General features: G+C 30.6%; 1 protein-coding gene across 2 annotated transcripts in view; it reads right to left on the bottom strand.

The window, feature by feature from the left end:
- Positions 1–26,593, bottom strand: part of LOC117170252 (elongation of very long chain fatty acids protein AAEL008004-like) — a 175,489-nt gene that overhangs the window by 65,052 nt on the left and 83,844 nt on the right. Inside the window, exon 1 of one of the 2 annotated variants that reach the window (XM_033356889.1) lies at positions 14,287–14,383. The exons of the other annotated variant lie outside the window; for it this stretch is intronic. The gene's annotated coding sequence lies outside the window, so the exon portion shown is untranslated. Of the gene's footprint in view, positions 1–14,286; positions 14,384–26,593 lie in introns of those variants that run through there. 2 annotated transcript variants of the gene reach the window in all.

Below are 26,593 nucleotides of genomic sequence, written 5' to 3'. Positions count from 1 at the left end.
ATATATCTAGTCGGGAGTGGTGCTGACTGAAAACAGATGATTTGGAGCGATTCGCGCGCCATATGTTGGTCATTTTAAGGACTTATTGAACTACCCTCGTATATTGGGATGGTACTATCCAAACGAATCATTACATCCGTGCCAATCAACCTGACATCGTGATGCGAGGAAAAAAAAGGTAAAAGAGTCTACATCATCTACATTGCTTGTCCGCTTAACCGAAATTTGCAGTCAACCTACACAACCAAGATCCACAAGTATAGCGATTTAAGGCATGAAGTAAAGACCATATGGAGGAATGTGAATCATGCATCCAGTCATCTCATTGTGATTTCGGCTACAGGCAATGTGCACGCAAGATGCACTGAACATCTTGAACATTTAGGAGTCAGCAGGGTATTGGCAGCAGCTCAGAAGGCGGTTTTATTAAACACCTGTCGCATTGTAAGAAACTTTCTTGATCATCAGGAAGCGAGCGACTAAAAATCCATGGAGTGGCAGATGGTAGCTCTAAGAAAGCATCCAGAGGTGACTGTCGTCACCTCCAATGCCCGTCGCCGCTCGTAATTGTATACCTACAACATTATCGCAAGATCTTCAATCTTCCTAGAAGATATGTTTGAAACAGTTGGGATCTTTCAGAACTTATTCGGGTCAGTTCAAATAAATTACCTTTCCAAATCACTTCATATACTTTCAAATATTTTATGTTTCATTCGTAACTTTATAGATATAAGTCAATTTCTTAAAGACTTTTGGGACTACTTGCAATTTTTCTGAATACTTTAGAGCGTTTTAGAACCCGCTCCAACTTATCAGGATCAAATCAAAGAATTTTCGACTTTTATAAACTTTCGATTAATTTGTTCAGTTGGATTTCGAATTTATGAGTTTTATCTACGACTGTCAACTGACTGCCACTGCTTGGGATATTTTGCCGCCTTTAACATTTTTCCGAGCATTTAGAAATCCATAAGGATAACATTTCTTTCCAAATGTTGTCATTTAATATTTTGAATTTTTTAAACCAATTTTCTGTCTTTCTTATTTTTCAGAAGGATAGAATGCTGTACATACACATACTTCTACATTTTCTGTCACATAACTCCAAATTGGTGAGTACAAACTTGAATAAATTACTTAAATTTTTCGTCTACATTCTTGATAAAATTAGCATTTTTTAAAATAAGATTTTTAGGCATAAAAAGTCAATATGAAGGATCAAAAATTTAATCTATCTTTTACCTTGATTATTTACATAATTAAATTTGCAAGGAATTTTGCATTTGCACATTCTTAATGGATCAATTAATTCACTTTCTAAATAAAGATATTGATTTCCAGTTTTTGGCTAATTTTCTCTTTCGTGCATATGAAATTAACGTTAACCAAATGAACGAAACTTTTTCCTTTCTTACTACTTTTTTACCTTTTTTTCTATGCATATATAAAAAGGTATGTAAGAAGAAATATTGACATTATATTAATTAACTGAGATAAAAAGTAATATTTATTTAATGTATTCTACTCTACTCTCTAAATTTAAATCAAATAAATCTTTTACTAATTTTAATTAGTGACTGAATTCTAGCTATGGATTAGTTTTCTTATGATTAATTAGTCAGTTTTACAGCAGTTAAAAATAAATGATTCAACTATAATTCAGTCACTAATTGAATTTAGAAAAAATTGTAACAATTGATAACTACAATTATCAGACGACGAATAATTTTTATCCGCCTCGTGATCAGAATGATCTGACTTTGGATAATTGTAGCTTTCAATTGTTTGCAGCGTTTTTATCCAACTTCAGATAAATAATATCTCTGGGATTTACTGTGAAGTGTTCAATCTTGAACGCTTTAAACGTTTTAATTGTAAATGACATAATCTGAAAACATTCTATTTCATACATTTTTAAGTTTTTAATTTCATTTTAATTGAAAACGTTTAGTCTTATAACTTAAACTTAATGCCAATTCAAACATTAATTTAATCGCTAGTTTGATAATTTTAAACAGAAATTTGTTAACGTTCAACAGAAGAATTTGAAACTGTGCAAAAAAGTGAAAACTGAAGAATGCGAATTCAAAACTATTCACATTGCACTGTTTTTAACATATGTATTTTCAATTCTTGGTCATATAGATTGGTTCAAAAAAGTTTTTTTTTTTGCTAGAGAGCAAGCCTTTGGAATTAACATGGGATTTTTAATGGGAAAAACTGCCCCAAAAATATAAAAGTGCGGTTTTGCGTAAAATTCATGACAAAGACGACTTTTTTAGATTCTCATCAGAGAAGGTATTCAATTTGTCTAATATTGGAACCCTCCCCCCCTGCCAGTTTTTTCAAATGTTTACGTTTTGAGACCCCCTGAATCCGAAAAACATGTTTTTACGAATGTGTCTGCCTGTATGTCTGTCTGTCTGTATGTCTGTATGTCTTTCTGTGAACACGATAACTTTTGAAAAAATCATTCTATCAGGTTGGCCTCTGGTACACGCTTTTAGTGTCCTAAACTGAACTTCAAGTTTGTTAGCCAGTTCTTTTGGATATAAAATTCAAAAACTGAGCGCATTTTGATATTTTTGAGACCACTTTTTTCAAAAATTAAAAATTTTGTGTACGGATATTTATAGTATTCAAAAAGTTGAAAAATTTATCCTGATGACTTTCTTCATAAAACCAAAAATTACCAGAGTTAAAGTATTTACAAAATTCCAAAAAACACACGAAAATAAATCTTTTAAGCCAAATAACGGACGATATGAAAAAACGACAAGAGAAGAAAACTTTTGATTTCTAAATGCCCTACAAGATTATTTAAACAACTTTTTCAATTGTCTTGAATACTAAAAAATTCTAATTTTGACAGCGTACAAAACAATGGAAAATCCAAATATTACATTTTTTCATGCAACAATTTCACAGTTTAATCCAAACATTCTCAAATATATAAATAAGTTTTTCGAATATATATATATTAGAAGTTAAAAAGGGTAAGGCTGCTCATTAGACCGTATGTGTGAAGCTTAAATCATAAAAATTATTAGAAATGAGCAAATTCAGTTTGGGGCCATTTACAAAATACGTGATACATTTTTCAGGGACTTCTGACTCCCCCCCCCCCTTCGTGATACTTTTTTCATTGGTCTTAACATGGAGAATGATACTTCGGCCGGACCCCCCCCTTCCCTAAACGTATCATGTATTTTGTGAATGACCCCTTTATGGAAAAACGATTAAAGTTGTAATAAAATGTTTAACAAAATAATTTTTTAAAAAGAATTTGCATTTTTTCCAACTGGACGAGTACGCGATAAACTTGCGAAGCGCGGGAACCAACAGTCGTGCGCCCTAGGCGCGCTCAAACTTGCGAGTAAAGCGAGCCGCGCGCGCAGCGCGATATGAAAGTGTGCCCGCGAATCGAGCATATTTTTTAAAATGTTTTTGGCGGAAATGATTTTTATTCGGTAAGAAATGTTAAGTATTTTAAAACCTATTGATAATTGTTTAAATAATTACTCTTTGCTTAAAAGAACATTTTCCTCATGTAAAACTTTATTTTTTTCACTAAATCGTAAAAAGTTAGTATATACTGAAATAATGACATAATGACCGAATATCAACACAGAAAAAAGTACAGTTAAATTTTGTTGCATGTAAAATTTCCCGCTGCTAAAGTTTACATGTTATTTGGCGAAAGTTTATCCGACGATGAAATAAAAGCTTTCGCTGCTACGGCGTCCTTAGCAGCAATGCGAAAACGGCAAAGTATGCGGGAATTCGAGCTATAAATAAACAACAGAAAACACAAAAAAATTTGTTCTAACTGATATATCTCCTCCGAATTAAATTACGCTATTGTAGATGAATTAGAACTTATTTATTACCATTTAGCAATAGGCGCAAAAAGCAATTGTCAGGTAGGAATCCCCATTTCTCTCCAATTTAATGAAGTTAAAGACGATAGAAAGCGCTGGCGTCGTAATTTTTGGTACATCTTGAATAAAAATGGAGCACTTATAAGACGAATGATTATGCAGGCAAGGTTAAAAATCGGAAATTATCTTCGATTCATGTCAAGTTTATCTGGCAAGGTTAATTTTTGTTGCAGTGTATCTTTCTCCTGAAATCGATGTAAACTTTATCTTTCATTTTTTCTGTGAAATATGGGATTTTTTCAATTGAAGTGGAAGTAGGTGTTTGATTTGGCACAAGTACCCACTTTTATTATTAAGTGAATTGGAGGGTCATTACGCTCAAATATACATTTAAAATGCAATTATGTAATTTTGTTTTCTGTTTACGATCGAAAAAAGTACTTGTGGCAATCAGGAGAAAAAATGTGATCACAATCTCGTAGGCAGTGGTGTACCTTGGCAATATTAGTAAATGTAAGTCCTGCGTTAAGGCCAGCTAGTTTTTTGTGACCTTGCTAAATTTTCGTAATAAAATGTTTGGTCGCTTTTTCCTTAGAGCTGTGATTTTTGTGATAAACTTGTAAACTTGTGAAGACTTATAGAAAGATGCTTACCAAGATTGCGCATGGTTATTAGAGTTTCACCTTGATACTACATACTGAGATTTGATACTTTTTCGTAAACCAGATTTCGAAATATCCACTCTAAATGTAAGAAGAATGAAGTCAGAAATATTCTTTATTCCATTTATAAGAACATGTGTCATTCTACATATTTTAATTCTAAAATATTTTGGAGGATAATGTGCAAAACAGGTTCATGTTTGCTTGTTTTTAAATTAATGATACTGTAATTATAGACTAGAATAAATTTTTTAGCGGGTTTTTTTATATCCAAAATCCGCCTTCCCACAAAAAATCGTCAGACATCAAGCCCTTTAACTCAATCCCCTATTATCCTATCATGATAAGTCTTCATGCGATACTTGACGTATTCAATCCTGTGGCTTTTTCAACTTTTAAAATTCCCTACCGACTGCAGTCATATTTTCATTAGAAGCGCTCGCATTTGCCTGAACATTTGATCAGAGAAGTGGAAGACTGCAGAAAATAATTTTTTTTTTGCAAAAACGGTTACCGACAGTAGCTGAACGCAGTGAAAACATGACCAAGCAAAAATCACAAACGATTACCTATCCTAGTGCTAACCTCGTCCATCCGCCCGTAACCTTTGATATCTTGATGAGTCGAGAAGCATTATTTCTAATTTTTTATTTAACACCTCATTGTTTCAACATTACATAACAAACATATTACTTAAAACCTTTTGGTGCAAAAGTGGCCAGTCATTAACTGTTGATTTCATACCGGTTTCTGTCATGCGAATTGAAATCTGCATTCTAAGTCTACTCCTTCCACTCAGAAGACAAAACCCAGAACATAACCACGTGTTTGCATTATATTTGAAAAAAGAAGCAAAACATAAACAGGATCTTGCAGATTATATATCAATATCTTCTAGTGTGAACGATTAAATATAAAACATTGAGCTTAGTTAAACTGCAAGAATTAAGTGAAACTGAGAAAGGAAATAAATATTTAGTTAGAAATGAGAAATTATGACTTGACGAGAGCCATTATCGACGGGATACAATTGGCGCGAATGATCTAAATACTTGCGCCGTTTGTGATCGATTATTTATCTCATAAACTCTTTTCTTAAGCGAAAGGTCGACCGATATTTCTCCTTGCGATTTAAGCTAGGTCGTGTGCCAATGTACCGAACTTAGGAACGTTTCAAACCAGTTTTACGCCTTGCACCGGGGTTAGGCCACGTTTTCTTTGATTGCAAGGAAAAGTCAGAGACCTATACGACATAAAGTGAAAAGTTCATCACTTACGATCCTTACAGTTATATGTTACAAAAAAACAATAAAAACATCGAAGAAATGAAATATTTACATTTTAAAGTTTAAACAAAAAATTATAGCCTGGTGGAATTTTGCATTTTTTACATTCTCATCAGAGAAGGTATTAGATTTGTGTAAAATTTGACACCCCCAGTTTTTGTCAAATGTCCACGTTTTGAGACCCTCTGAAACCGAAAAACAGGTTTTTACGAATGTGTCTGTATGTCTGTCTATCTGTGAACACGATCACTTTCGAAAAAATTATTCTATTAGATTGCCCTTTGGCACCCTCGTTTAGTGTCCTAAACTAAAGGTCCAGTTCGTTAGCCAGCCATTTTAGAAAAAAATTCAAAAAGTGGGCACATTTTGAATATTTTTTAGACCACTTTTTTGAAAATTCCAAAATTCTCTGTACGGTTATTTATAGTATTCAAAAAGTTCAACAATTTATCTCTGTGACTTTTTTGGAAAAATAAAAAATTATCAGAGTTAGAGCATTTTCAAACTCGAAAAAAAAAAATATTAAAATGAACATTTTTAGCCAAACAACGCATGATATGAAAAAAGTCAAGAGAAGAAAAACGTTGCTTTTCGAAATCCCTACAAGATCATGATAACAATTTTTTTAATTTGGTCGAAAAGTTGAAAATTCCAAATTTGATCGTACCAAAAACTTTTGAAACCACATTTTTTCAAGATTTAAAAATTTTATGTACGGTTGTTTATAGTACTCAAAAACTCAAACAATTTATTCCTTTGACTTTTTTCTATAAATAGAAAATCATCATAGTTAGGGCATTCTCAAAATTCAAAAAAAAAAAATACTAAAATGAACATTTTAAGACAAACAAGACATGATATGAAAAAAAGTCAAAAGAAGAAAAACTTTACTTTTTGAAGGCCCTACAGGATTATGATAACAACTTTTTTAATTTGGTCGAAAAGTTGAAAATTCGAAATTTGATCCTACCAAAAAAAATAAAAAATCCACAAATTCCATTTTTTGGTTGAACTATGCAAGATACGAAAAAAATGAAAAAGCTCAAATTACACGCGCTGGAAAAAACTACAAATTCATAATGAATCACTTTTTGACACAAGCTGCGAAAAAATAAACAAACTAAATGTGTGGAAGACGGTACTCGGTACAGTAAAATGTGTAATAAAAAAATGGTTTGCCTAAATAAGATCCATAATTTTGATTTTCACATTTCTTTGATTGGGCACGCGCTTTTTATATTCACACTATAATGAGAAGGTATTGGTTTCATACGAAAAATGACTTTCGCGGATTCCATCAAATATCCACGTTTTGAGATTTCCTCAGAAGGAACAAAAAGTTTTTAGGTTGGTATCTGTCTGTCGTTGTCGTATGTATACTAGATGTCTTCGTACCGACTAATTGAATCGAATTGGGTTTTGGCACACAGGTTTAGGGGCCAAAGATTTTAAAATTCCACGTACGGCTATTTATAGCACACGAAAATGTTAACAATTTATCTTCATGGATTTTTTTTTGATAACAAGAAAATTATCAGTTATGGCTTTTTCAAAATACAAAATGAAAATAAATATTCTAAAACAATCAACGCACGATATAAAAAAAGGTAAGAAAAGGAAAACTTTACTTTTTGAAAAACTTACAAGGTCATCATAACAGGTTTGATAATTTAAAAAAAAATCGAAAATTCATCTTTTAATCGCACAAAAAATACTGAATTATTCCATTCTCATCATAATAAGAAGGTATTGTTTTATGGGAAAACTGACTATCGCGGATTTCTTGAAATTTTCACTTTTCGAGAATCCCTAATTCCCAAAGAAACCGGTATTACGATGACGTCTGTCTGTCGGCCTTGCCATTATCGTCGTTGTCGTTGTAGCCTGTAAACACAGTAACATTTGAAGTAATTATTTTATTGAATTTCCCTTTGACACACTTTATAAGGATATGAAAAGAAAGGACGATTTCGTTAGCCAGCTATTTTAAATAAAAATGCAATAATTTGGAGCATTTTCAAAACTTTTAAGACCACTATTTTAAAATTTGAAATTTTGATATAGTGCTGTTTATAGTGCACAAAAATATGAATAATTTCTCTTGATGACTTTTTTTGATAACAACAAAATTACCAGAGTTATAGCGTTTCCAAACTTATTAAAAAAATAATAAAATCGAAAATGATTATTCTGTCATACAACGCACCACATGAAAAAAGTCAACAAAAGAAAAATATTACTTTTTAAAGACCTCCACGATCATCATAACAACTTTTTGAATTTTGTTAAAAAATCGAAAATTCAAATTTTTGTCGCACAAAAATGATGTATTATTACATTCTTATCATAATAAGAAGGCATTAGTTTTATGTAAAAACTTTCTATCGCTTAATAATCTGAATAAGTGTATTAGAAGTTTGATACAGAATTGTTAAACATAATATAGAAAAGTTAAGATTTTGGAAAAAATCGATTGCGAAGCACGAGATACGTGATGAGAATGTGTTCGTTAAAGCCGAAGAAGCTTTAACAAAGGAGAATTCATAATCACCAAATTACAGTTGTCGATCTTTGGTTCGTTAACCTTAATAGGTCTGTGCACAAATGTGGGGCAGATACAAAGACCGAGCGCGAAGGGCGAGACAAATGCAGTATCGAGCGCGAAGCACGAGAGAAATATATCTTCGAGCGCGGAGCGCGAGATGAATACATCGTCGAGCGCGAAGCGCGAGAACCAACAGTTGCGCGCCCTAGGCGCGCTCAAACTTGTGAGCGAAGCGAGTCGCGCGCCTGTGCGCGTGGTGAGAATGTGCCCGCGAGGCGGGCAGATTTTTATATAAAAGGAAACTACAATAAAGTGCAAATAAAATGCTTTTTATAAGTTTTTATAAATAATTACGATATTTCCTAAGACTTTGGGTCAATTTCGGACCAATTCAAATATTTTTGATATTTTTCAATTTTTGAAGTATGTTTAGAATCGATCCGCACAGCATTGGGTTTTTTCTAATTTGATTGGAATAATTGGAACTCGTACGAAATTTTGTGTTAATAAATCTATTACTATTGTTAAATCATTTATTGCATTTGTTCGTAGACTGTTTACATTTTGGTACCTATCTATAGTAACTATATTGTGCAATATTTGTAATTTTTATCAAATCATAACATCAAAACTTAAAAATAAAAAATTTCACGTCATTGAACATACGCAATGTGATAGGAGATTAAGTTTTAAGATGAAATAATTAATTTAAATAATAAGAAACCTTTTATTCTCTAAAAATGATATTTTAATTGAGTCTTTTGTTTAAAATATTAAAATTTGAATATGCTCCATTTTTTCAATTCAAATTGCTAAACTTTCAGCTATAAACATTTAAAACGTGAAAGCTGCAATAAAAAAGATTGCTTCTAAAGGCGACCAATTAAAAAGATTTTACGTTTAAATGAATTGCGGTTCATCTTTAAAAAGTAGAAAAAGTAATTTGATATTTGAAATTTTAGTAATTTACAAATTTAAAACATGTTTATTTTTTTAGAAACAACTTTTTTTTAACAAGAACAGAAACTACGAGAATTACGGAATTAACCGTAACGTTATCTCTGAACAAGCTGGAAAGGGGGTTAGTCTTATGGAATCTTCCTTAACGATAGAGAGTTTGTTTTTTGTTTCCCCCATTTAAAATACAGCTCAAAACTTTGTATTTGTATAATTTATTTCTGCTTTATTAAAAATTTTTACTTTTTTGGAAAGAATCTACAGTTTGCAGAAAAGATTAATTTTTTCAACTAAATTTGTTAAAATTATTTGTAACTCTCACAAGATATGCTAGATCATAGCTTACTTCTTGATGAGATTCATCATTGTTGAGGTGATTCTGATTGTGATTCATAAGTGTCAAATTCAGTGCAATTATATTTCACCTTTACTTTCTGTTCTTACAACAAATCAGATTTAGACTTTAATTACTTTGAGGTAAGTTATGATTTTCTGATACATCAGGAACAAAAATTAGACTCTAGAAATATATTTTTACTATACCGAGAGTCATGGAATAGTTAGCGGACTCTTCTCTATTTCGAGGATTGTCTTGAAACTTGGGACAAAATGTTATACGTAATTTCTAGAATCTCGTGGCTTATCCTAAAGTTTTGGACGGTCAAGAAAGTATTAAAAACTTATTTTTTTCCAAGTATAGTCAAAAGAATTAACTAGAATATTTGATTATTTTCTTTCTTCTGTGGACTTAGTGGTTCATTTAGTAAATTCCGAAGACAGGACAAGCATTCCGAAATAGTTGGGAAATACATACTTGCTGAAGAAAACGGTCCAGTCACCTTGTGCCGAATTTTAATACTCGATTTGTTTGGAGGGTTCCGCAAATCTCAAGAACATCGCGATCCGTAGTTCAAGATAGTTCAAGCGAGGCATATCCCAGCAGAAGACAAGAATTTCGAACTAGCCTTGGTAGATTTAACCTAATCATTTCCGACTAAGGATAAAAATGGTTGGGTGTATTGAACCCACGACCTTAACAGGTTCAAAACTTAAGACAAAAAAATACAAATTTATTCAGATCCGTTATAATCATTCGACCTATTCAATATATTAGTCATTATTTATGAATTGAAACATTAATTAAGCGAATATGAAAAATCTGATTCAATTAGAACGGACCGTTGAAAAACTATGTCACGGTATTTTAAACTTTTTCATAGCGCATCTATTGAAACTTCGAATTTCGATACCTGCAGAGCGGGTTGAAACTCGGTGTTTGCATCCCTAGGGTTGAAACATTTTTTTTCAGCTCCAGAGTAGACACGTAGGTAGGTCGGGTATATAGGCACCTCAATTCGCTACATAAAGCTTTACACCTCCCCCCATTTATTCTTTAATTTTATTTGACAGACGCCTAAAATAAAACGCAAAACATAAAAACATACTATATTAACAGATTTTATGTGGGAATATTTTAAATTTTCAAATAAGTAGTTGAATTTTAAGCACAATAAATAAACTTTTAAGCAAGTAGTTGAATTTTTTATTCAAAACAACGAAAATGAAAAAAATAGGCAAATTAAAAAAAAAATTAAATTGTCAACTTAAATTATGAATCTTCATAATAATATTCATTTCCAAAAAAGAAGTTCAACTTTCAACCAAGCAGTTTAAATTTCAACAAGAAAAGTTTAATTCTCAACCAAAGGTGTGATAGTTTTTATTTCAACCAAGAAAGTATCAGCCCACGATCAAAGCGGATTAATTTGTAAGCCACAGTTGCATTAAAAATATCTGTAACATTTATACCAGAAGAGGTGTATTTTCGACCCAAAAGTCTAATTTTTAACAAAACAATTTCATTCTTATGCAAAAAAGAGTAATTTCCTACAAAACAGTTGAATTTTCAACCTAAAAATATGAATTTTGAACAAAAAATGGAATAATAAAATTTGCAATCAAATGAATTGATTTTTAACCAAAAAAATGAATTTTCAGCAAAATATTAAAATTATCAACCAAAGAGGTGGATCTTCAAATAATTGAATTAATTTTTAACAAAGTAGTTGAACTTTCAATCAAAAAGTTTACTTTTATACCAAAGTGACGAATTTTACAACGAAAAAACACATACAGTTTCAACCAAACTGTTGAATTTTCGAATAAAAACAATTAATTTTTGATAAATAATTGAATAGATAGACCCCCCTCCCCTAATAGTTTGCAACTAAATAATATTGAATTTTTCAGCAAAATAGTTAAATATTCAAGAAAATAATAGACATTTTAGCCAAAAGATATGAATTACTCAAACAAAAATATAACAGTAAACTTTTGAATTAGAAAGAATCAATTCTTGTAAACAGAGGAAATAAGAGGAATTCTTGAAAAAGGGAGAAAAAGATGAATAGAAGGAACAGTGTGAAATCTGTATTTAGATATTTCACTTGTAAAATAGAATCAATAATTTTTATATTTTTATTCATTAAAAAAAATTCTTTTTAAAATTTATATTGTGTATTTTTCATGCTGCATTCTGCGTTAACATCTCATCCTACTTTTCAAATCGTCACAAAACTTGGCACCCCCACCCCATTGCAGTGTGACGTAGTTTTTGAGCGACCTCGAAGCATATTTATGTCTAAGTCTGAGCATTTCTAGGGCGGTTCATGATTCGCATATATATGGCTCTAAGCTTCATCAACAGAGTATTCAAAGTGAAATACGTATGGCAGCTTAGTTAAACTCTTGCTATTTCCTGGAATATATTAAAATGCGTACTGAAAGAGGCAACTGTAAGTTACAGTTTTCGATATTCATTTCGATGAATTCTCTGATAATTATTTTGTACCCGGCGGAAATGGAACATGAAGAGATCTCACGATGAGGATCAAACTCCTGTAAATTTGGTAGATTTCTTTTTGCGTAAAAAGTTCACCAAAACTGATAAAATGAAGTCGAAGTTACCGAAGGAATAATGGGTTTATAGATCGTTTATAGATAATTCTTGTGTTTTAAATCATGTGAAAAGTATTTATCGGACGAAAGAAAGTTAAAACTCGTACTACTGATTTTATGTTCTTTGCTTGATTTATTATTCGAAGAATTGGGTTTAGAAGGCGTGTATTAATGTTCGTAGTGTCCAGTGCATTACCTCTTAGAAGTAATTTGTTACTATTATTTCAATAAAAAATAGTTAGTTGCTGCTATTACTTAGCAAGTGTAGTTTAAAGTAGTTTAATTAGAAATTTTACGATCATGAATACTTGAATTTTCACGGTCTATTGTTTCTGTTTGAAAAAGTTTTGTTTGAACTGACAATATTAAAGATGTCAAATATTTTATTACCTTTAAATAGGTTGACTTATGAAATTTTTCAATTTTGATCGTTCAAACTTTATAGTGTTTGAAATTTCTCGATTCCAAAATGTTTTCATTGGCACTTTTTAAAATTTTATTTCGAATGATATATGGTTACGTTTTGCAAACTTGAAAACCAAATTGTTCGACTAATCGCTTTCAAATCGTTATTGCTCAATTTTTCTATTTTTAATATTTTATTGAAACGGAGGCATCTAGAAACATAAGCTACAGTTTAAAATTTCTTCAAGTAATTTTGAATTTTTTACGTTAATAGATTACAATATTTAAATTGAAAATTTTTTTGAAACGCTTCTGTTTTTTTCATATTTATTTTAGGCGTTTTAAAATTTATATTTATTACATCTTGAATCCTTTTTGTTAAAATTGTTAAATTGGCATGGAATTATTGAAGGTTTCTCTTTACCTATCCGAAAATGACCCTTTACTATGGGTTACAGTTTTAAATATTTTGTGAAGCTAAATGAATTTATTTCAAACTTTTTAAAAAAGGCTTCCAAGTTACAACTAAAATGTTTGATACGTCTTTTAAATGGAAATTTTTCTTCAGAAGAAGACTGCAGATCTTGAAAATTAGTATACTTTCTATTCCATATATTATATCCAAATTTAGTCTGCATTGTAATCCATATTTATATTAAACCTTATGTGATATGTTATATCCAGAATTGATATTTTTTATGAATTTGTAAATCCTATGGGTTTTCTTTTTTATTACTAAAAACATTTTTTTTAAATTGAGAACGTCCAAAATTTTATAGAAGGGTTTCTGGAAAACTTTCATCGAACTTGAAGCTAACCATAATCTTTTCGAAATGTAGGTCACTCATGTTTCTTTCAATACAGGGAAAGTGATCACTTTCTTCGTCTTAGTTTTGTTTTCCTTATTGCGCTTATAATTATCATGAAAGGTGATTGAAATACTACCGAAGGACAAGGTTCAATGCTATGTAGAATTTATGACTGTATAATGAGTTGTGAAAAAATCTGAAATCATTTTTGAACAAAGACTTAACATAGAAGAATCTCCAGATGGAGAGATCCATCTCCTGAGATAAAAGACAACCACATAGAGAGCAAGTGACGTTTTTACCACTGCTTAGAATTATATTAGGATTAATACTGAATGATGAAGGTTTTTAAAAAATTATTTTTGAAAATGGATGATTTATACCCATCTGGATTAAAAGAAAGTGAATTTCATTAAGAGGTAGAATTAAGTATGATTAATGGTTTTGATGATTAGGAAAAGAAATTTGGCAAAAACTACAGATACTTTCATTTAAGATTTTTAATAACGAAGTATCATTTGAAATAAGAAGATGATCCAAGGAAAAGAAATCATCAATATGGACTCTTAAGTTCTCACCTACGTCATATTGATGAAACTTTAATATGAACAGATTATTGAACTTCAACTTCATTTATAGCTATCAAACGGCAATGAAAGAAATTTTTTGAATTGGAGTGCATTGAAAGTTCATGAAAATGCAATGTTATCAGACCATTGGCTAACAGGCTTGAAGACTGCGAGTTCTGCTACTCCAATTTCACCAAAGCGACAATCTTACCTTTCAAAGATCGACGTTGATTAGTCCGATGAAAAAGTAATAACCTCACTTCACTAGTTGACTCGCGGGTTCTCTCGTTTCAACCCTCTTTTCGAAATCAAAGTCAACAGCCTTAGCACCGATATTTCACAAAAAGAGTCACGAAATTGAATGATTATTTGAAATTTAAGAATATTTTCTATTTGAATAATGAGGGTATAATCACTCGCTGTATTCCAGGGGTAGGAATCCCTCAGGGTCAGGAGGGCACGAGTTCGGAAAAATCCTGTGGGTTCGTGTCCTCGTGCCGATTCGCGTGGATCGGTGACAACATTCGGTCCGTCCAGTTACTGATTTGGGCGCTACAAAATTCCCTATATTTGACCTTTCTCGCGGGGGCTCTTGAATCACTTGCAAGAAGATGATCACGGAAGACACTCGGTGGAGGAAGTCGCGTACGCGCACGCGCGTTCTGGGCCTGGCAGTCACTGGCACGGGTCCACCGAACGATGCTGCGCGAATAGTCGGAGGTACAGCAAACTCACGGTTTAAGTATTGGATATCCGAGTGGGGCCCAAAGCGCTGAGTATCGTCGACAGTCGGACCCCTAACTATAGAGAGTGGGAGTTGAGAATCTCAGAGAAGCTATCGCTTTTAATCTTCTACGATAATTTTTTTTTTCATTTTTGATGGTCCTTGATGAAAACCAAAGTCCGACTGTCCTTTCTTCAGACTCTATCCTCTGTTTCTGCCTCTTCTTCTTCTTCTTCTTCTTCTTCCTCCACCTCTGCTTCATCTTCTTCAGCATTCTTTTCGCTTCCTATTTCTGGTTTTTCAGGTCTAACAATGATTCTTTGGGGATTTCCAGTCTTTGATATACAAATTGGTATTCAGGGTTGTCAAATCATATAGCTGTGGTTTTTTAAATTTCATAATCATTTTTATCACTCTGATTTATTCCCCATATTTTAGGAAGCAAACAGAATTGAACACCTTGGTCCTTCTCCTTTATATTATTCTTAATCATAAAAATCAAAGAATTAATTTCAAAATGAAGATTGTATAAAATCGTTCTTTTTCATTGGAATAAGGTATACGAGAACTGAAGACTAGTAAAATTGGCTAGAAATTAGTCATTTAATTTTAGCAGATTTAATTCATTCAATTTTGGCTGAAATTCCCATATTTCAATAACTTTTTTTAATTCACAATATTTCTAACACCACCGATAGTTTTAAATTAATTTTAGTAGTAATTTGTATTAGTTTAACTATTTTTATATATGATGGATTTTAACACATTTGCAGATGCATACGATATTTTAAAAGTCGATTTGAATTCCACAAATATTTCAAATGAATTCATTAATTTGGATGTATTCAAGTTAGAAAGGATTGCAGATCTTTTACATGCTAACTGTAATCGAACTTTTAATACATAAATTTAAAAGAAAACCAAAATATAATAAAAGTACTAATTCTACAAATCAAATTTGAATACATGAAGTTTGTAAAGAGCAAATCGCCTGAAGATTTGAGTTTTGAAAGGATTAAAAGTTAAAATCTTGATTGAAATAAAAATTTGTTAAAATAAATTGGGGAAAATATTAAATTAGTAACATTCAAATAGAAAATTGTCTTGAATTTGAAAGATTATTGTTCGCATTTGGATAGAATCTGAATATATTAAAAGAATAAGAACCAAACATTTAAGGTACTGACTAGTAGATAACTGATCAGTTAGATTAAAATGTGTGATTTACCAATAAAATCTTGAAAAAGTACACTTTTCTATTTAATAAAATTCAGACTTGGAGAAAGTTCTAAATAGTTTTTTTGTTATAAAAATATCGAAGTTTAAAAAAATTGTGCACGCTTTCAATTATGAATACTTCCAATCTTTTATTTCAACTTTTTATCGAGGCCATTTAAACAGCTTGATGTTTAAAATTTTTACATAAGGGATGTCAATGATTTGCAATGTTTTTCACTAGAAGTACAAACTGAAAATATTCACATTTGGAACATTTAACAATTATTTTATTGGAACTTATTTAATGTTTTATAGTGCATGTTGAAATTGGACATTTTTTTAAAATTGGAAATTTTTAGAAATTTCGTTATTAAAGTATTCATTTAAAGTTCATCAGGGTCAATTTGATTAAATATCCTCGTACTTTGAACGTAGAAAAGATTAAAATTTGTCGATGTGAATAAATCAAATTCCGGTTTAGACAGCTATAAAAGATTTGAATTTACGATTTTTGATTCTGAACGCTTTTAATTAAATTTTTTATGTTGCAAATTTCAAATGTTTAAATTTGTTGCCACAAAGAAGCTTAAGCTAATACATTTTTTATGTCTTTATTAGGGCGATTAAAAAAATTATTTTTAAATCTGAACACGTACACTAGCACAAGTTGTACCATTTTAGTGAGGATGTTGAAAAAAATCACGTTCAGTTATGATTTAAAGGTCCCCTATTATATTTGTTTGACGAAGATACAGGAAATGTTGTTTGTTTTTAGGCATTTCAAACGGCTGAGGAGATGCTTATCGTAAATTATAATTTTGAAGGAAAATGTTTAGGGTTATAGTTGTTTATACCCACAGATTCTGAATTTTTAAATACAAAATAAATAATTTAATAATTACAAATTTTTCATTTATCAATTTTAAGCTTTGGCATCTATTAACAGTCTTATTTCTGAGTTCAAAAAGGTTCTTCTTTAAACAAGTTTACGCCGACTTGAAATCACCCTGCTAAGATCATTAAAGCAAGACATCTGATGTCTCGACTCAGTTTTGAGCCGCAGCCAAGCATCGATGTCTTGCAGATGAACTCAACACATCAACAAGTCGAACTCAAGTCGACACATTTTTACTAAGGATGTCTTGAAAAAAGTGAAGTTCTGCGATCTGACTCCTAAAGGTTTTAGAGGAAAAAACGTCAGTTTTCTTTTAAGCTTAAAATGAAAAAAGTTAGAATTTAAAAAAATCATAAAATGTCTATTTTCAGCGAAGAGAACGCAAAAAATCCTATTTGAACTATAGGAGAACACATTTTTATACTAATATTAAAAGAGTTTTAAATCATCGAAACAGATGATATACGAAAAAAACTACTTGACGGTTATCTTCATAAATAAACGAAAGTCAGCACACTTTTTACATTCTCATTATTTATGATTGAGAATGTATTAGAATTGTCGGAAATTTGACATCACACTTTTTCAACGGATCTCTACGTTTCGAGACCCCATGAATCCGAAAATAAGGTTTTTACGATGGCGTCTGTCTGTCCGTACGGCCGTCCGTAAACACGATAACTCTCCAGAAAATGAGCAAATCAAATCCATCTTTGGCATACTTGTCTTAGATCTTAAAAGAAAGGACGAGTTCGTTAACCAGCTATTTTTGATAAAAATTCAAAAAGTGAGCGCATTTTGAAAAAGTTTCTAGACCACTTTTTTCTGAATTTGAAAATTCTATGTACGGATATTTATAATATTAAAAAGAACAAACAATTTATCTCTATGACTTTTTTCGATAAAATGAAAATTCTCAGAGATATAGCGTTTTCAAAATTTTTTAAATCAACCGAAAATCAAAATTTGAAGTCAAAAAACGCACGATATGAAAAAAAGTCAAGAGAAGAAAAACATTTCTTTTTAAAAGCCCTACAAGATCATCATAAAAAAATTTTGAATTTTTTTCAAAAATCAAAAATTCAAATTTTTATTCCACAAAAAATAATAAAAAATTCCATTTTGTGGACAAACTATGTAGGATACGAAAAAAGATGAATTAAAAAAAATGTTATCCTAAAAAAGATGTACAATTTCGTTAAGGATCACTTCTTGTTAGGACGCGTACTTTTTGTTTTATTCGTGAAAAATAACATTGAAAAAAATAATTAAAAAAATGATAAAAAAATGTGTAGAAAAACGACGAAAGTTACGAGAAAAAAAAAAGTTTTAACAAAACCTGTTTATGATGAGAATGCGTACCTCAAAGCCTACAGAGCTTTGAGAAACTTAATCTTTGACAATACTTAATTAAGTAGAAAATTCAGAACAAGAAGACGCATATAAATACTGCCATCTAAAAGAGATCTTTTTGATAAAGTTTTTTTCAAGGACTCCAAATGTAAAGAATAAATATCCGAGCGCGAAGCGCGAGGTAACCCACCATCGAGCGCGAAGAGCGAGATTGAATCGTTGCGCGCCGTAGGCGCGCTTAAACTTGCGAGCGAAGTGAGCCGCGCGCGTAGCGCGCGATGATAATGTGCCCGCGGAGCGGGAAGATTTTTACTCTTAAGCTCCTCAAAGGTAAAAGGATCAGCCCTTCGAATAAAAAGTCATCTCACCGGCAAAAAATTTCCTCCATAAATTGTCATGCAGTAGGATTATACTTTGCCGAAGTTGGAGTCCGATCAGAGACCTTTGGTTTTTTAGTTATGCTCACTTCAGAAATAATGACCCAAATGTATGTATTAATTTTTTAAGCAATAAAAAGTATTCTTCAATATATTGCAATTATTGTAAACAATTTAACCAACATTTTGAGACTCATTTGTAAGGAAAATAATAGTTTAGTCTGGTTTTATATTTTTCTACAAAGAGTAACTTTTTTTAATTTACTTACTCCAGATTGTAATTTGCAGATTGTGAAATAAGTAAGATGAAATTATCACTTTTCTTAAAAATGAGTTTAAAAAATTTGATTAAATGATGTTACAATAATGGTAATGTAACAAGGGATAATTTCATGTGTATATAAATTTAATAAATGCGTTTTCGCAATACATTCAAGAAAAAAAAACACAAACATTTCAATAAAAAACCAAAACTTAAATAGGGAACCTGTGAATTATATTCGATTTTAATTTTTTTAAATTTTCACGAAATCTAGTTTCCAAATTTATTAGAAAATTATTAATTATAATTAGAAAAAATAATGAAAAGTTGGCGTATAATATTTTCAAATAAAGTGTGCGGCTCGCAAGTTGCGCGATTTGTTGTTCTCGCGCTCCATAATATATTTACATATCTTAACGCTTTAATTTTTTTTCTTCATCTCAAAGGCTTTAAAGAACATATTTTCATCACGCATCTCGTTGTTCGCACTCAATTTTGTCCAAAATGTGAGTTTTTTTACACTTCTGGGATGGCTTATTCAAATATTGCAAAATAAAGTACAAATTTTATTTCTCATAATTACTTTAATATTCGTTTATTATTTTGCATTAAATTCTATTCTCAGCTACCCTAAAAAATGTGTCATTCGAATAAATGTTTGTCATTACAATTCATAATATGCATTGGCATTGAAATATACGTATTTTCATTGTTTTGTTCTTATAATTTTTATTTCAATATTTTTATTTTTAACCTTGTTTTCTAGAATCATAAAAGAATATCTACTTGTTTTATCTAAAAATAATTAACCCTAATTAGTCACACTTCAGTAGAATCTCATACTAGTCACACTGGGTGAAATTGACCTCACTCATGAGTTCCAGAAATCTAAAAAAATGCTAGGTATTATTTAAGAATTGCAAAAGATGGTCTTTCAGTTTTTAAACCAAAATTACTTGTTTAAACATTTTAAAAAATAGAAGAAGTTAAAGTAACCACGAAGACTCTACGAGGATCTTGAAAATTTTGTGGAGTGAATTTCACCCTGAGAGATTTATTAGGGTTAATAACAAATGTTGAAGATCCTTTTTGGGAGATTTTTTTTGTACCTTGTATCGTTTTCAAACAATCTTATTTTTAATGTTTTTTTTTATGAGTAACTTTTTTCAATTAATTTATTTTAATAGTTTGTATCGTTTGTCCAAAAATTAAATCTTGTAATTTTTAATCATATTTTTTACAAATAAAACAAAAAACCACGCTTCTTCTATCAAAAAATAATGCATAACAAATTCGTAGCTCTGTTTTGTTGAAAATATTCTAGTTTTATTTTCTTTGTAGCTTCTGTCGTTTGTCAAACCATTTAATTTTTTATTTTTAATGTTTTTTTATGATTAAATAAACATACACATACAAAAAATACCTTCTCATTATGACGAGAATATAATAATTAATTATTTTTTGTGCGGTACAAATTTGCATTTTCGATTTTTTAAGAAAATTCAAAAAGTTCTTATAATAATCCTGTAGGAATTAAAAAAAAAACATAGTTTTTCTTCTCTCGATTTCTTTCATATCGTGCTCCGTTTGGCTCAAAATGTTAATTTTCGTTTGTTTTTTCGGATTTTAAAAATTCTATAACTTTTAGAATGTTCTTTTTATCGGAACAAGTCATAGGGGTAAGCTGTTTGAAATTCCAAGTATTCCGAATATCCTTACATAGAATTTTTAAATCTTAAAAAAAAACATCTCAAAAACTTTGAAAATGCTCTAACTTTTTGAATTTTTATCCAAAGTACCTGGTCAATGAACTCTATCTTCCTTGTTGGTCCTTAAAAGCGTGTACTTAAGCACAATCCAATTCGATTAGTCTTTCTAAGGTTATCCGGTATTCAGACAGCTAAAAAAACAGACACCATCGTAAAACCGGTTTTTTTTCGGATTCAGCGGTGACTCGAAACGTGGAGATTTATGGAGATTTAAAGAGATCCGCGATAGTCAGTTTTCACGTAAAAAAATACCTTCTCATTATAATAAAAATTAAAAACTAAATATATTTTTTGAGTAGAAAAATTGTTTAAATTGCTTACATTTTTTTTTTAGGAAATTCTTTTTAGAATTGTAGAAAACTTTGCGCTTGTAATTATTATTTATTCCTCTAATCTTTTTACGTTGGGCTCTCATGTTTCTTTCTTTTTTTCTCGTTTTTGTGTTCTAAATTACAACCCTTCAGGAATTCCCCGACCATTTTTTACTTTAGTTTCGTTCTCATAACACGGCACCAAAGTTGATTAAAATCAGCTAAGATGGTGAATGTTTCGGAACATATATTTAAAAAAAATTTTATATGTTTTTTGATCGTTTGAATATTTTATTTGTCTTATTTTAAATCGGTTGTAGTTATGTGATTTTATTTTTTCTAATTTATTTCTATTTCTATCTTATTTCTCTCATAACTGTTATGTAGTTTTTCTGATTCACAGTTCATTTGTCCCTTCTTTCAAATCCCGTTTAGATTCGGTTACGATGATTTGCTTGTTTCCTAGTTCTTGATTCTTCATCTTCGACGTCTTCCGGGAATCCCAAATTTCTTTGATTCCTTTTGCATCATTTGAATACTGAGAATGTCTCATGTAAATTAGCCAGATTATTTTGTGGTTTGATATTGATACCAACATTTTTAAATTTGGAGAACGAAAGGTTCAAGTGATTAATAAGAAATTATAATAATATAATATTGTTCTTTAATACTTATTTCTAAGCAATATTTTGATGAAAGTTTAATTTAAAAAGGTCATCAGAACTTTGTTTCGTTAGACAATTTTCTAAGCTGTTAGATTTAAAAAGTAATTTCTTATTACCAAATGCAAGATAAACCAATGTCTATGTCAGAACGATTAAAATTGTTTATAAACCTTTATTTTTAGCACTTTACGTAACATTGTATATCGTTACTCCAAATATTTTTTCCCGTTCAACTTTATTTCCGCTCCAAAGTAGTTTAATTGTACAATAAAATAGCCACATATTAAAACTGGTTCTTATCAGTATTCAAGATATTTTTTTAATCTTTGACTGAATAAACCTTCTTCCCTTTCATTTTTCTTCACCCTCTTCATCTTATTCATACTTGACCCTTTCTAAAAATTAATTGAATCTTCTCACGTAAGTCCCTACGTTATGGGGTTTTAGTGTAAGTCACTTTGGAGAAAAAAATTAAAATAATGTTTTAGAAATATTTCTATATTTTATTTGATATTTTTAAAATTTTCAGCTATTTGAGTTAGTGAAAATTTCTAGTGATTTTATTAGTGTAAGATGGCGATTTTGAGTTATTATTCTTTCTGATACAATAGACTATTCTGCATAAATTGATAAAGTATCAAACACTTCTATGAGATAAAAAGGGAGCAAAAAGGGAAATATAAATGAGTCTTCGTAGTTTGTTTCCATGCCCAATAAATCCACGTGGAATTTTAAAGTAGGATCGACAAGTAAAAAAATTTTAGAAAGAATTAGAATATACGATAGAAAAGAAAGTTATTTCAAAATATAGTATCACGAATTCGATACATATGATTTGATTTAAGAAGCACAGTGCGAAGGCCATTAGTTCTAGGAACGCTAAAATCCAGTTTAGAGAAATTCAGGTTTCAGTGTGCTTACAAATTGCATATAAATCAGTGATTATCATAAAGTCTTTGCAATTGTCAGATTCAATCTTTTCGTTTGTTATCATCAAAATTATTAGTATGATGAGAAATAAATGACTGCTTATTAAGTGTTTACTTTTATCTAGCATACTGATTAATAGAACTCAGGAGAACATTTTGAGGTTAAAAGTTTATCAAACACTTCAAACATTTTCATTATTGTAGAGTGTACTTGTGACTTTTTCCGAGAATCTTAAATTTAAAGCAGCTCTCCAAAAAAGTGTCTAAAACGCAGAATTTTCTAGTACTACGCTTTTCGAACATCAGCCTCTATGAAGCATTTGATACTTCATATAATCCTCCAGTACTTCGAGAAACGAACTATATTCGTGATGGAATTCTCGGTCTCGATCGAGGTCAACATTACTGCCAAGTAGGAGGAAAAGGAGAAAAGATATCAAGACCTTAAAAGGGTGCTGCAGTGTCTGTACCCAAAGTACTCAGTTGGAATAATCTTTCTCGTGGTCGGTTCTCTCGCAGATACCAAAATATCACTGATTCGTAACTTTAAATCAATATTCGCATGCCAAAAACATGTCAAGACACTTGCGAGACGGAGCAGAAGGTTGTCATCATTGGTTTGCTCTGTGTCCTTAAGAGACACGAGGGTTTCACCGACCTATCGCTGTGATTTCGTCGTGCCTTGTGGCCACCTATATCATGCTCGTGAGACGTGGGCATAGGTGTGATATACCGCAGTTGTTCTAAGAGCCATAGTCATTTTCATAGACGTCAATTGCTCCCAGTGGGGTCCTGCAGTGGATGCTTAACCTATTTTGTGATCAGAGAAGGTATTAGATTTGTGTAAAATTTTACCCCTTTCTCCCGTTTTTATCAAATATCAACGTTTTGAGATCCTCTGAACCCGAAAAACAGGTTTTAACTAATGTGTCTGAATGTTTGTACATTTTTAGTTTGTTATCACTATAACTTTCGAAGGAATTGACAAATTGGATTAACCTTTGGTATACTCTTTTGGTGTTTTAAATTGAAGGTCAAGTTCGTTAGCCAGCCATTTTTGATACAAGTTGGTCCTTCATTTTCCTACATCTGAATAAGCAATCCCAAGCTGAGGTACAGAAATAAATGTAATATACTTTTGATATAATTGTGTTGAACACAATGTAGAAAAGTTCAAATTTGGATAGATTTGAGTGCGAAGCATGATACTCGTTATGAGAATGTGTTCGTTAAAGTCGAAGGAGCTATATAATTATTTACTGCAAATCCTGATAAATACTTCTAAGCTTAGTTCAGAAAAAATAATTCAGCTTAAATTTGTTTATTTAATAGTAGTTATTGACAGATTTAGTTTTTGCTTTCTCTTTAGGGAAAAGTTGTAATTCTTTTGTTGTCTAAAGGAATCTCTACAATTTTATTTGGGTGGTTTTTATTTTAAAAAATAGTATCGAAATCATACAGTTATTATTGTTATAAACAATTATGGTTGAAATTTTAATAAACACCACGCCAATATAATTGTAGAGAATACTTGTGAAAAGAAAATGAGGCCTTAATAATTATAATTAAATAAGAATTGTAACTTTTCTATAAAAAAGCTAAAACGAAAACTCTAAATAACTATTTTTGATTAAACAATTTTAACCTGAATAATTTTTTTTCTGAAGTACGCTTATAAGCCTCCGCCAAGATTTTCAGAAATTAATAATAGATCTACATACTGTTGTCGATTTTATAAATCATCTTAAATATTGGTGACTTTTGAGATCGATTTTACGTTCTCAATGTTAATACGTCAAATGCTGGGAAATATATAAAAAAAAATTCTGTTCATCATGACAGAATTTTTTTATTGTTAACTTACCGTGCCCGCCCGAGGGGTTCAAAAACCAACTTACTTTAAGTAACACTAATTATTCTGTCAAGAGTTAAATCTGAAAAATATAGAAAAAGAGCAAACTTTTTTATAAGGTCGGTGTAATTAGTTTTTAAAGTGACAAGACATAAAGTGACGTGCAATTTTAATAGTTTTTAATCAAAGAGGTTACGCAACCCTTAATAATTCTGAATTGAAAGAACTTTTCGAAAACAAGTTTACAAATGACGTGGTTCGGTGATTAAAGTTTTTATTTTTAATTTGTAAGATTTATTATGATAAATAATGATAATGAGGATGAGAGTGGTAAAAAAATGACAGGGATATTGTTAAATACGAGTCTCATGATCATCTTTTGTTCATACATGTGTCCATCATCGAAAGCATATGCTCATACTGAATTCACGAAACATGTCCCTAGTGATGAAAAAATAATTTAAAAAACTGTTTCGATATATTAATAAGCCATTGATATCAAACTTCAGAGAACCCGATAAATAGGCAAATGTTTAAACTATCTTATGAGTGCAGCTATGTGAGTCTAGTGTTTAAGAAAACAAACGATTTTTCATCAAACATAAAAATCTATTTCGCATATCATTTAAATGTAAAGTTTCCACTTTCTTTATTCGATTTTGAGGATTCAAAACAGAAAATTCAGTAAGTTAGTCAATTTTGTTTCTCTGTGTCCGTTTCCGCAGTAGATTAAGGCCGTGTCGGGTCCAACAAACGATTCATTTCTCACGTTCTCACGAGCCTTCTTTGTCACATCGCGCGAAAGACGGATGTCAAAATGAGGAATTATCTACCACATATCTTCAACTGATAATCATTAATCAATTTTTCAGCGAGATGACACGCGAATCGTGATGGAAATCACGCACCAAACCAAAAGAATTTTTAAAAATTGGATGACTCTTGCACAATAATTTCAGCAGTGTGAAGTTTAGTTTGTGACTTTGCAAAAATACAAATACACTTTAAGGAAGTCCTCCAATGATTCTAGATTCTCGAACAACTAATCATAGATATAGAAAAATAGAAAAAGAAAGAAATTTAATAATTAAAATAAATTTCTATTTTTGAACAGAACATAAGAATTTTGCTAAATCAAACCAGTCTTTTAGTCTCACATTTTATAACAAATTTTTTAATTTTCTTTACTTCTAAATATGAACCCTAAGCCTCAGGTATTACAGCCTTAAGACCGAAACTGTTTTTTTTTTTTAACTTTTACGAACAAAAAAACATAAACGTGACCAACTTTATCTTCGCTTGAGGTTCATAAGTAAATGATTTCTCATTGAGGTGGTTAAATTTTTTTATTTTGAATGTTCATGTTCCTATCTCAAAAAATTTTCCGGATAGAAAAGAATTATTACCAACTTTTCGTTCTGAAAAAATGTAATATTCAGAGACTCCGCGAACTCCATGAAGTTAAAAACGCATTTCCCATAATAAAAAAAAACAAACAAATTGTTTTCAATACATTAAATATTACTTGCTACTGAAAATCAGATGTTTGAAAAAGTTATTTAAACAATTTATTATTGATTATAAATATTTTTTCTTATGACGGAAATGAAAAGCCATATCTTATTTCTTATAGACATATTCTTTTACAATAATGCTATAAAGTTGCTGTTTCTTCTAAAATTTGCAAACTTTTTTGAAATTTTTATTCAGAGTGAGGTATCAATGATCAAAGTTAACAAAAATATTTGTTGAAACAGTTTGTTATTATTTATAACAATATTCTCTTAGAATAGTGGAAGAAAGTTGCCGGGTTTTCTCAAATTTCCAACTTTTTATCAAGTTTTCAGTTAGTTTGAGGTACTAATTATTGCATGTTAATAAAGTATTTGTTCAAATCATGTATTATTGTTTCTAGCTAGCTTCTCTCAGAATAATGCTAGATAGTCGCGTTTTTTTGTTCAAAATTTCCAACTTTTTTCAACTTTTCACTTAGAATTAGATAATAATTATTTCGAGGTAATTAAATATTTCTTTAAACTATTTATTATTGTTTATACCTATCTCCTCTTAGGTTAATGCTAGTACGCTGCGCTTTTTTTAATTTTCAACTTTTGTTTAGTTTTTATTTTATGACTTTACAGCAATTAATCGTTTCATTGAGAC

This window comes from Belonocnema kinseyi, chromosome 3, assembly GCF_010883055.1.
Source record: "Belonocnema kinseyi isolate 2016_QV_RU_SX_M_011 chromosome 3, B_treatae_v1, whole genome shotgun sequence".
Lineage (NCBI taxonomy): Eukaryota > Metazoa > Arthropoda > Insecta > Hymenoptera > Cynipidae > Belonocnema > Belonocnema kinseyi.
The sequence above is the reverse complement of the archived record's forward strand: the minus strand, read 5'-3'. Positions and strand labels throughout refer to the sequence as shown.